Genomic DNA, 10,730 nt, shown 5'->3' with positions numbered 1-10,730 from the left:
TAAAAGACTGTGGTTGTTCGAAACTTTAGTGTTATATGCTTTGCATGAAACGTGAAAAAAGATTAGTGCCAGATGACCCCGACACCAATAGTGTACCTCTGCCACTGTCCACTCATAGCTTGCCCTTAAGGATTTGGGCATACTAAGTTATTTTTTGGGTATCCAAACCACCTTTAATAGCAGTATTATCCATCTCTCGTTGTCGATTTACCACACATGATACTGTGTCTTTCATGGGCATTGAGGCTGAATACCCTTGCTCATACAGCCACTAAAGCTTCGTTGGTTTATGCCGATACCATGGGAGCTTCGCATTACACTGCCACCCACCTTGGTAACATTTATCTAGCAGCTAATCTAGTTTAACATCAACGCGCAAAATATCTCGAGACTGATATCTACTTCATTACAATCATTTCTTAGAGTCTTTGAGTTCGCTATGTACCAAATTCACAAAACTTGCATAGATTTTAAAGAATCGCCAAGATCTAGCAACGATACCAAATTCACAAAACTGGAACACACTATAAAACCGAATCATTTTTCTTTATATAAACTGATGATTACTATCAGGTGATTGTTTTTCCTACCTTAAATATACAACGGGTTACGGAAACACATTAGCTATTTACAATAACTCTTAACACTTACATCTCATAATACGTATGCATCTAATTTTCTCATCCTTTTATACAAGGGTATACATGACCTGACTTTTTATTTTGTTTAGAGTTAATATCCAATTCTGCTGTGCATTGCTTTGCACATGCATGACCGCAATATACGATCTCCTTCATTACCGTGGTTTCATTATTGGTGCTTCTGATGCTAATATTTCTGATATAAGAAATAGAGTAGATTCACTTAACATATCAAACTTTCCAAATTTAGAAAGTGAAGTTGTCCAAGTGGGCCCCCACCCTCAAACCATTTCATCACCTCAAACTTATGTTGGCCCGAATCAATTTCTTCAGAATCCTGCCAATTTTTCTTCATTGGGCTTCGGGTATATGACTCCTGAGACTCCAGTTTACCCGTATATGATACCAGCTGGATATTACTCTCAACCGTTTGCATATGATTTAATGTTTGTTCGATGATCAAATTCATTAGTAACTTCGCTTGAAGAAGATGATGTGGATGACAAATTATTCGCCGTGGGCGTTTTTTTGATCCATGATGATGTAGTTGAGCCTCCAGAGATGTTTGAACATCTATGTTGTGCTTCGATCGTTCCTCTTCTGTGTGTAAGGTAAAAATAATATTAGAAATTGATCAAACTATGGAGTATTATATAATGAACCTACTATCTAATATATATATATATATAATCTAACCTATATAATAAACGAATCCAATACGGGACAGCTGTCCTTTTAATATTCATCGTGTCTTTTATTTTCCCGCTCATTTACTTTTATAAGGTTTATTCACAAAATACACAATCACATCGTTCCTACTCTCCAAGCTACGGGTTTTATCAAATCTGGAGAATAGGTTCCAATTTCAAATCTGGAGAGTAGGTTCCAATTTCGGAACCCGTATTTTATTTTATTGTAATATTATGCATTTTTTTGCATACCGAAATATCCACATTGCAGAGGCTCTAATATGCCAGATTGAAGCACAAATGAGGTTGCAAGATTTTGTTTGAGGTATATAACTTTTACACCCTTTGTACAATTAAACGTGCCAAATAATAAACAGTTTCAGGCAAAAAAATTGCATAACCATCTGGTCGTGGAATAAATAATTAATAATGCATCAGTATTATCTCTGTTTGGTGCATATTATACTTCATAAAACAGTTAAGAAAAATTAAATTAATATCAAGGAATACCATATAAACACTACAAAAGATAGTATTTACAGTTAATACTTTCTGTTTGGGGAATATACTAACTTACATTGTTATCGGGTTTACAAACTCTCTGTTGGATCTGTGTGTTCACTTAGATGGCCATCCGGCCGCCTCATTCTTGATGATTCCACCAATAAAGTTCACTGAGTATCTGTGGTGATCAAACTCATCATTTGACATTTAGATTTGCTTTCTAAAGCTGATTTTGTAACAACAATTTATAAATTTGACATCTAGCTGACTCAAATCAATCCCAAAAATTGCCTTAGAACTTTAGCTTCGAACTTATCAATTGTTATAACCTTATTTAAGAGTTCTAAAATTCTTATCTTATACAATCATGATGAATATCTTTTGTAAGAATCTCATCTTATACATAGTATTTTGTAGATCCAAAGGTTCTTCAAATTCTTATAAAAGATAATTTAAGGGTAATTAAGATGAATAAAGAATATAATTAATAAACAATTACCTAGCGAGTTTGTCTTCTGAAATCCTATGAACAATCACCGATCGCTCTTCAATTCCCTGCATGATGATACCGATTCCATGTTAACAAGTGATCACTTTCAAAAGACTGGAAATTAATCATAACACCACCAGTTTCTAACACAAGACGATATCTGAACAAGTTAAGAAACTTGATGAGAAGAATTTAATATCAAAATCCACTAACCGATTTTGAGAGATCAGGAGGGATGTTTTCATCGAACATGACGATGATAAATCAGATCCGACCGATCTAGATCTAGGTTGTCTTACAGCTGTCCTGACTGTAGAATGTAGGTAGGGTTTTATAATTGTGCAACTCTACAAAGATTTGATAATTTACAATTTTAATCCCATTATTTTTCATTCTACGCCCCTTTTCCTTTTTCGGGTAATTGAAAGCGTATACATTAGTTTTATGTTCTCCTACCAAGGAACACACAAATGGAATACACACGAAATACATGGCATGTGAAGTCGTAGAGCATTTAAAAGTTTATGAAGATCATAAGTGAATGAGTATGTAATCTTGAGTTTATAGCTGTGTAATATTAAGCTGAAACACACAGGTTAGTCATGAAAAATTATTTGGTCGTGTAATGAATCGTTTTGGGGACTTGAAAAGTTTAAGAGAAAGCAGATAAAACAAGTGATATTTCAGACTTAACTATTCATTTCTTTTTTAACTTTTTTTAACTTGAAATATGTTGGCTGATATATATCTTTACTGAGAACATAAAGGAACATAGACATTCCGGTAATAATGGAAAGGTGAAAGAAAAGGATTCTCTCTTAATTTCTTAGAGAGAATAATAATCCATTATATAATAATCCTATGCTAGTTACAAGGAGAAATACATGGTAAGTTATAACTATATTTGACTATACAATATTTGAATTTAATTGAGAGTGATTCTAGGAGTTATTTGTGGTAGACTTTTGACTATGATGATTGTTACGGTTGTTACCCCGGGCAAGCGAAACGGCGGTGGATGGACGCGTAGCAAATCTCGAAAATGCTCAAACAATGTTCAAGGCAAACTTTTAGTGAAGATATCCGCAAGTTGAAGCTTGGTAGGAACAAATTTTGTGTGTAGTTTTCCTGACATAACCAGTTCCCGAACAAAGTGGTAATCTAAGTCAATGTGTTTCGCACGCTTGTGAGACATAGGATTTTGACTCATAAACAAAGCACTCTTGTTATCGCATAGAAGAGTCGGCCGAGTTGGAGGAAGAGCATGAAGTTCCTGTAGCAAATGAGTAATCCAAACGATTTCAGCTGCAGCATTTGCCATCGCTCGATATTCTGATTCACAACTGAGTAACCATAAGTTGACCTTCTCGTTTCAATACATAAGTTGACCAAGTTTCCGCCCAAGAAAATTGAGTAACCATAAGTTGACCTTCTCGTTTCAGTACATCTAGCCCAATCCGCATCCGAGTACCCTAAAAGCGATGCACTTGTGGGACGTGTAAACACTAACCCATGAGAGATAGTTCCTTTGACATAACGAAGAATTCATTTAACCAATTGGAAGTGGTGGTCGGTTGGTGAGTGGAGGTGTTGACAGGCTTGATTTACGGCGTATGAAAGGTCGGGGGCGAGTGATGGTAAGGTACTGAAGAGTTCCAACTAGGGAGCGATAGAGAGTAGGATCGGAAAAAGGAATGCCATCTTTGGTGAAAGCATCGGCCGTGGACATGGGGTGGATGCGGGTTTTGCTTCGGTTAAGCCGGCTCGGGTAAGGATGTCATTGGTGTATTTGGTTTGAGTAAGGAAAAGGCCTTTGCTATCATGAACGACCTCAAGACCGAGAAAGTAGCTTAGCGAGCCAAGGTCTTTGATAGCGAATTCTTGATGCAGACGAGTAGTGAAAGAGGTCATTAATGAGGTTTTGTTGCCCGTGAGGATTAGATCGTCTACATAAACAAGAAGATACATGATAGAATCTCCCCAATAAAAAATAAAGAGAGAGGATCGGCACGACTACACGTGAAACCGTAAGAAAGAAGAAACAAGTTAAGCCGTTGAAACCAAGCTCGCGGAGCTTGTTTTAGACCATAAAGCGCTTTATTAAGTTTGCAAACATGATTTGGAAGCTTAGGATCTATAAACCCGGGAGGTTGCTCCATATAAACGATTTCCGAAAGATGACCATTTAGGAAGGCATTGTTGACATCGAGTTGGTGAAGAGACCAACTATTAATGACAGCCAATGAGAATACAATGCGAATGGTAGATGCTTTCACAACCGGGCTAACGTGTGATTAAAATCGAGGCTCGGTATTTGAGTGAAGCCTTGAGCAACAAGCCGTGCTTTGTGCCGATCTAGAGAGCCATCCGAATGGTATTTAGTTCGGAATACCCATTTGGATCCTACAATATTTGTAGACGGCGGACGAGGCACAAGGGTCCATGTACGGTTTCGATAAAGAGCGGCAAGTTCATTTTGCATGGCACTCATCCAATGGGGATGTTTCGATGCACTTTTGAAACCCTTAGGAACACTGTTTGTGGAAGGGCTGCATGAAGACAAGAGTGCATAATGGTAGCAAGATAAGATGTGTGTTTTGGATTGGGTTTGTAAGTGCCAAATTTGGATTGAGTGATCATACGGTGGGATGGAGCGATAGGTGACGGAGGTTGGGCAGGGACGACGGAGGGGGAGACGGAGATTGGGCTGGGGACGGGGATGGGGAAGACGCGGCGGAGAATAGAGGCTGTGGGGAGGCCGTGGATGGTGATGGCGTTGATGGAGGGGGTGAAGATGGTGGGGAGTTTTGAGGTTGTAAAGTTGGTGTGGAGTCCATGAGTGGTGAGTTATTTGAGGGAGGATTGGAATTTGGTTTACACAGTGAGCATGATTTAAAGTTAGAGGTTGAAGGAATTTGTGATTGGTAGTTGACTTTTGGTTGGGAGCATGATTGTTTTGGTGGGGCTGATGCATGGGAAATAGATGTAGGCTCATTGAAGGTGGAAAGAAATAGGGAAGCTATGCCTGTTTGGGACGAGTTGGCCACATATGGACACGATTTTTCATCAAAACGAGCATGCCGGGTCACATACATACGTGAGGATGTAGGATCGAAGCATTTGTATCCTTTGTATTGAGGAGCGTATCCTAGAAAGATACAAGGAATGCTTCTCGGTGCAAGTTTATGAGATGCATAGTCACGTAAATATGGATAAACACAACACCCGAAGACGCAAAAGTTTGCATAGTTAGGTGTGGAGTCCATGAGTGGTGAGTTATTTGAGGGAGGATTGGAATTTGGTTTACACAGTGAGCATGATTTAAAGTTAGAGGTTGAAGGAATTTGTGATTGGTAGTTGACTTTTGGTTGGGAGCATGATTGTTTTGGTGGGGCTGATGCATGGGAAATAGATGTAGGCTCATTGAAGGTGGAAAGAAATAGGGAAGCTATGCCTGTTTGGGACGAGTTGGCCACATATGGACACGATTTTTCATCAAAACGAGCATGCCGGGTCACATACATACGTGAGGATGTAGGATCGAAGCATTTGTATCCTTTGTATTGAGGAGCGTATCCTAGAAAGATACAAGGAATGCTTCTCGGTGCAAGTTTATGAGATGCATAGTCACGTAAATATGGATAAACACAACACCCGAAGACGCAAAAGTTTGCATAGTTAGGTGTTGTAGAAAATAGCATTTCAAATGGAGATTTTTCATTTAAAATCTTTGTTGGCAAGCGGTTGATGATGTATGTGGCAACGCTAAAGGCATCAACCCAATGAGTGATGGGGACGCTAGCATGAAAGAGCATAGCTAGACCGGTCTCTACTATATGTCGATGCTTTCTTTCGGCACGACCGTTTTGAGGAGCGGTATAAGGACATGAAAAACGATGGAATGTGCCATTTTCATCAAAGATTTTTCTCACGTATTGGTTGACAAATTCCGTGCCACAATCACTTTGAAAAACCTTTACCTTGCGTGAAAATTGAGTTTGGACGAGACGCAAGAAGGTTTGAAGGACCGTATAAAAGTCGGTTTTGTTTTTAAGAGGATACAACCAAGAGAATCGAGAGTAATCATCTAGAAACACAACATAGTATTTATAACCGTCTTTGCTAGTGATTGGTGATGGTCCCCATAGATCACAATGGATGAGATCTAAAGGGAAAGAGGCACGTTTTTCATTTGTGGTAAATGGTATTTTATGTGATTTAGCAAGTTGACATGAAGAACATAAATTAGGCTTTGGTAAAATATATGTAAAAGATAAACAACCAAGTCTTTTCAATACATAAATAATGTCAAAAGCAACATGACCCAAACGATTTTGCCACAATTCGAATGAGGCTTTATTAGATGAAATAGAAGCAACTAAAGCAAAAGACTTGTCCCGAAACACATAAAGACCGTTTTCACACCGACCTTGAGCGAGAGGTTGGCTTGTTTTCCGGTCCTGAATCACAAAAAATGAATTAGAGAAAAGAACATCAACGGGAAAATCATTTGTCAATTTGCTAATCGAGTTAAAGATGGAACAACCAATACATCGTTTAATTTAACTTGTTTATTAAGCAAGACATGCCCTTTGTGAGTAATAGGCAACGATTGACCATTACCAAAGGTGACCGAAGACGACCCTTTGTAAGGAAAAAAATGATGTTAAATTACCGGTGTCGTCTGTCATGTGACGGTCGGCACCAGTGTCGCCTGCCCAGTCAGGAGCATTCTCGTTTGGAACATGACATTGAGCATGAAAAGCACGAGCCAGGTCTTCAGAAGCCGAGGCCACACAGGATGAAAGTTTTGGGCACTTGTTTGCAAAATGGCCATTGGTTCGACACAGTTGGCAATGGGGGGCCTACGATTTCCATTTGCAGATGAGTAACCTGAAGAGCCGGAGCTCTGGCCACGGTTATATGAGCCCGCGTTCTGACCACGGCGCTGGCCACGATTAGCAGAGGATCCGGAAGAACGGTGATTATTTTGAGCAACAAATGCAACGGTGAGGGCGGTTGGAGGATTAATAGCAAGAAGAAATTGCTCTTGGCTTTCAGCTTTGGTAAGTAAGTCACGAAAAGGAAGAGGGTCACGAGTAGTACGGATGGCAGTGGACCAACTCTCAAACATAGACCCAAGACCACAAAGAAACCAATGAGTTTTGTCTGTGTCATTTACGGGATGGCCGATGGCTGAGAGTTGGTCGCAGATGGCTTTGAATTTCCGACCGTATTCCGTCACGGTTGAAGAACCTTTGGTTAAATGGCGAAGATTGTCACGGAGTAGGTGCATCCGTTTAAGAGATGTGTTGCTATAGGCCGCTTCAAGAGCGGTCCAGATTTGACGAGCTGTGGATAGCCCGAGGATTTCGGAGATAGCTTCTCGGTAAGCGAGGAATTAAGTATGAGAACAGCCTGTTGATCGGAGATCGACCAGGCAGAGAAAGCCGGGTTCGGCTGCTCAACGGAGCCAACGAGGATGGATTTCGGAGGTGGAGGAATGGAACCATCGACATGACCGAGAAGTTCCTGGTTAGTAAGAAGCGGAAGGAGTTGGTTTTGCCAATAAAGGTAATTGGTGGAAGAGAGTTTGATAGTGAGCATGTGAAGGATAGTAGCCATGGGAAGTTTGGTTTCAATGGTGGTGGTGGAAGAGGAACTAGCATTGGTAGACATGATTGAACAAGGAGAGGAATAGATGCCAAGAATGATTCAGCAGGAATTACGATCGATTGGTGATACCATGAAAGAAAAGGATTCTCTCTTAATTTCTTAGAGAGAATAATAATCCATTATATAATAATCCTATGCTAGTTACAAGGAGAAATACATGGTAAGTTATAACTATATTTGACTATACAATATTTGAATTTAATTGAGAGTGATTCTAGGAGTTATTTGTGGTAGACTTTTGACTATGATGATTGTTACGGTTGTTAAAAGGAGATCTACTACATATAGAGAAGTATACTGGTTTCTTGATTTTCATCACTAATGGCTCATGTAGTTGAGTTCAGATTGATTCCTTATTTAGCGAGACTAACTCTCGTAGAAACACTTTCGGTACTCACCCTGTGTGAAGATGTGTTCACCTTATTAAAACGCCCTTTATTCACCTTGAATAAAATGATAATTTTTAGCTCTTACAATACATCATCTAAATAAACTTTCTTAACTCATTAACAAAAATTTTATCCATTATATTTAACCTTTAGTATCCATTCACTACATTACCCAAAAACCAGAAGTATGCATTCATTTCTCATCATCAACAACGGATATCATTCTAACATGATTTCACATATACTTAGGAAACTTCTAACCCAAAAGAACAATAAATTCCAACTTACAAACCCATCTGATTATAATTCATAATTACTATAATGGTAGATGATTAATTGATCCAAAGCTTCGATTGTGAACTCAAATTTGAAAGAACTAGGTTCCCCCCCTTGTATACTCCCATCGCTAAACACATTCGTTGGATAAAGTAACCATTAACTTTGTGATATAATTAACAATCTTAAATTAATGAGTTTGTTACCCTCAACATTTTAGAGCACCCACAACGACATCTCTTGTCCGTTTCACGCTCTAAATAAAAATCTCTTGTCCGTTTCTCTCTCATATCTCCTCCCCCTCACAAAACTCATCCGGATGCCTTATAACAAACAAGTAACAAACCCGAATCCAGAAATGGATGTATACTTACTGAGCATAACAAACGAGTAAAAAACTGCAAAAAGGTTGGTTTGAAGATATTAATATTCAGAAACATCTTGAAAATATAACTACACAGCATCTAGAAATCCCTTTTTGGTGCATATATTTCATAAAACAGAAAAGAGAAATTAAACTAATATCTAGAAATCCCATATAAACACTAGAAAATATACTATTTACAGTTAATACTCTCTGTTTGTGGAATATGCTAACTTAAATTGTTATCGGGTTTACAAACTCTCTGTTGGATTCGCGTGTTCACTTACATGGCCATCTGACCGTCTCATTGTTCAAGTTCTTGATGTCTCCACCAACATAGTTCACTGAGGATCTGTGTATTCACTTAGACGGCCATCTGACCGTCTAATTGTTCAAGTTGTTGAAGACTTCATTCACTGACGATCTGTGGTTGTTCAATTTTATCGTTTTTAGTAAACGGGTCAAACTCATCAATTTTAGCAAACAAGTCAAAATGCCATTTTTAGTGAAGCAGTCAATTATAATTTCAGTAAACGAGTCAAAATAATCATATTAGAAACTCAAATTTGTTGTAACCTTAAATCAATCCCAAAATTGCCTTCGAATTTCAGCTTCGATCTTATCAATTGTTATAACCTTATTTAAGAGTTCTAAAATTCTCGTCTTTCGAATTTCATTTTACAATTCATGATGAATATCTTTTGTAATTAAATATCTAGGTTATAACTTTTCCTAGACATATTATACCGTAGATCCAATTCTTCAAATTCTTACGAAAGATATTTATCATGATTTAATTTATAGTTAAGATGAAAAAAGAATTTAATTGATCGACACTTGCCTAGAGATTGTTTCTGAAATCCTATGAACAGCCACCGATCGTTCTTCAATACCCTGCATGATGATACCGATTCCATGTTAACAAGCGATTTCTTTCAAAAGACTGGAATTTAATCATAACACAACCACTTTCTAACACAAGACGATAATCCGAACAAGTTAATTAAACTGATGAAAAGAATTCAACATCAAAATCCACTAACCGATTTTGAGAGATCAGGAGAAATGTTTTCATCGAACATGATGATGATAAATCAGATCCGATCGATCTAGATCTAGGTTGTCTGACAGCTGTCCTGACTATAGAATGTAGGTAGGGTTTTATAATTGTGCAACTCTAGAAAGATTTGCTACAATTTTAATCCTATTATTTTTCATTCTACCCCCCCCCCTTTTTAACTCCCATTTGTTTATTTCTACAAAAATATTCTTTCGTATTTTAAATCGGTAATGTTATGTTCTTTTCCTTTTTCCGGTAATTGAAAGCGTGTACATTAGTTTTATGTTCTCCTACCAACGAGCACACAAATGGAATACGTATAAAATACATGGCATGTAAAGTCGTAAGGCATTTAAAATTTTATGAAGATCATAAGTGATTGAGTATGTAATCTTGAGTTTATAGCTGTGTAATATTAGCTGAAACACAAAGGTTAGTCATGGCAAATTATTTGGTCGTGTAATATTTGAATTACGTTGAAGTTCGGCTAGTTAAGCTTGGGAGGTGAGTTAGAAGTATGCATACTCGTGATGCATCGGTTTGAAACGGTGAAATGAATCGTTTTGGTGACTTGAGAAGCTCAAGAGAAAGTAGATATAACAAGTGATATTTAGTACTTAATTATTCGTTTCTTTATTAAC

At 38.0% G+C, this 10,730-nt stretch overlaps 1 long non-coding RNA gene across 3 annotated transcripts; it reads right to left on the bottom strand.

The window, feature by feature from the left end:
- Nucleotides 1-10,160, bottom strand: LOC143531141 (uncharacterized). Of its 3 annotated transcripts, none has more exons than XR_013134972.1 (4): nucleotides 10,073-10,160; nucleotides 2,334-2,438; nucleotides 1,900-2,012; nucleotides 1-1,060 (listed from the first exon to the last, which is right to left on the bottom strand). It is a non-coding gene; the product is annotated as an uncharacterized LOC143531141 (long non-coding RNA). The 3 variants fall into 3 exon arrangements; XR_013134970.1 differs by having other exon boundaries at nucleotides 2,334-2,389; nucleotides 10,073-10,154; XR_013134971.1 differs by lacking the exon at nucleotides 10,073-10,160 and adding an exon at nucleotides 2,538-2,616 and having other exon boundaries at nucleotides 2,334-2,389.
- Between the last annotated feature and the right edge of the window lie 570 nt (nucleotides 10,161-10,730).

Source organism: Bidens hawaiensis, unplaced genomic scaffold (assembly GCF_021521415.1).
Source record: "Bidens hawaiensis isolate Kalapana, Puna unplaced genomic scaffold, B.hawaiensis_p1.1 tig00009085_1, whole genome shotgun sequence".
Classification (NCBI taxonomy): domain Eukaryota; kingdom Viridiplantae; phylum Streptophyta; class Magnoliopsida; order Asterales; family Asteraceae; genus Bidens; species Bidens hawaiensis.
Note: the sequence above shows the minus strand (reverse complement) of the source record. Positions and strands in the feature narration are given on the sequence as shown.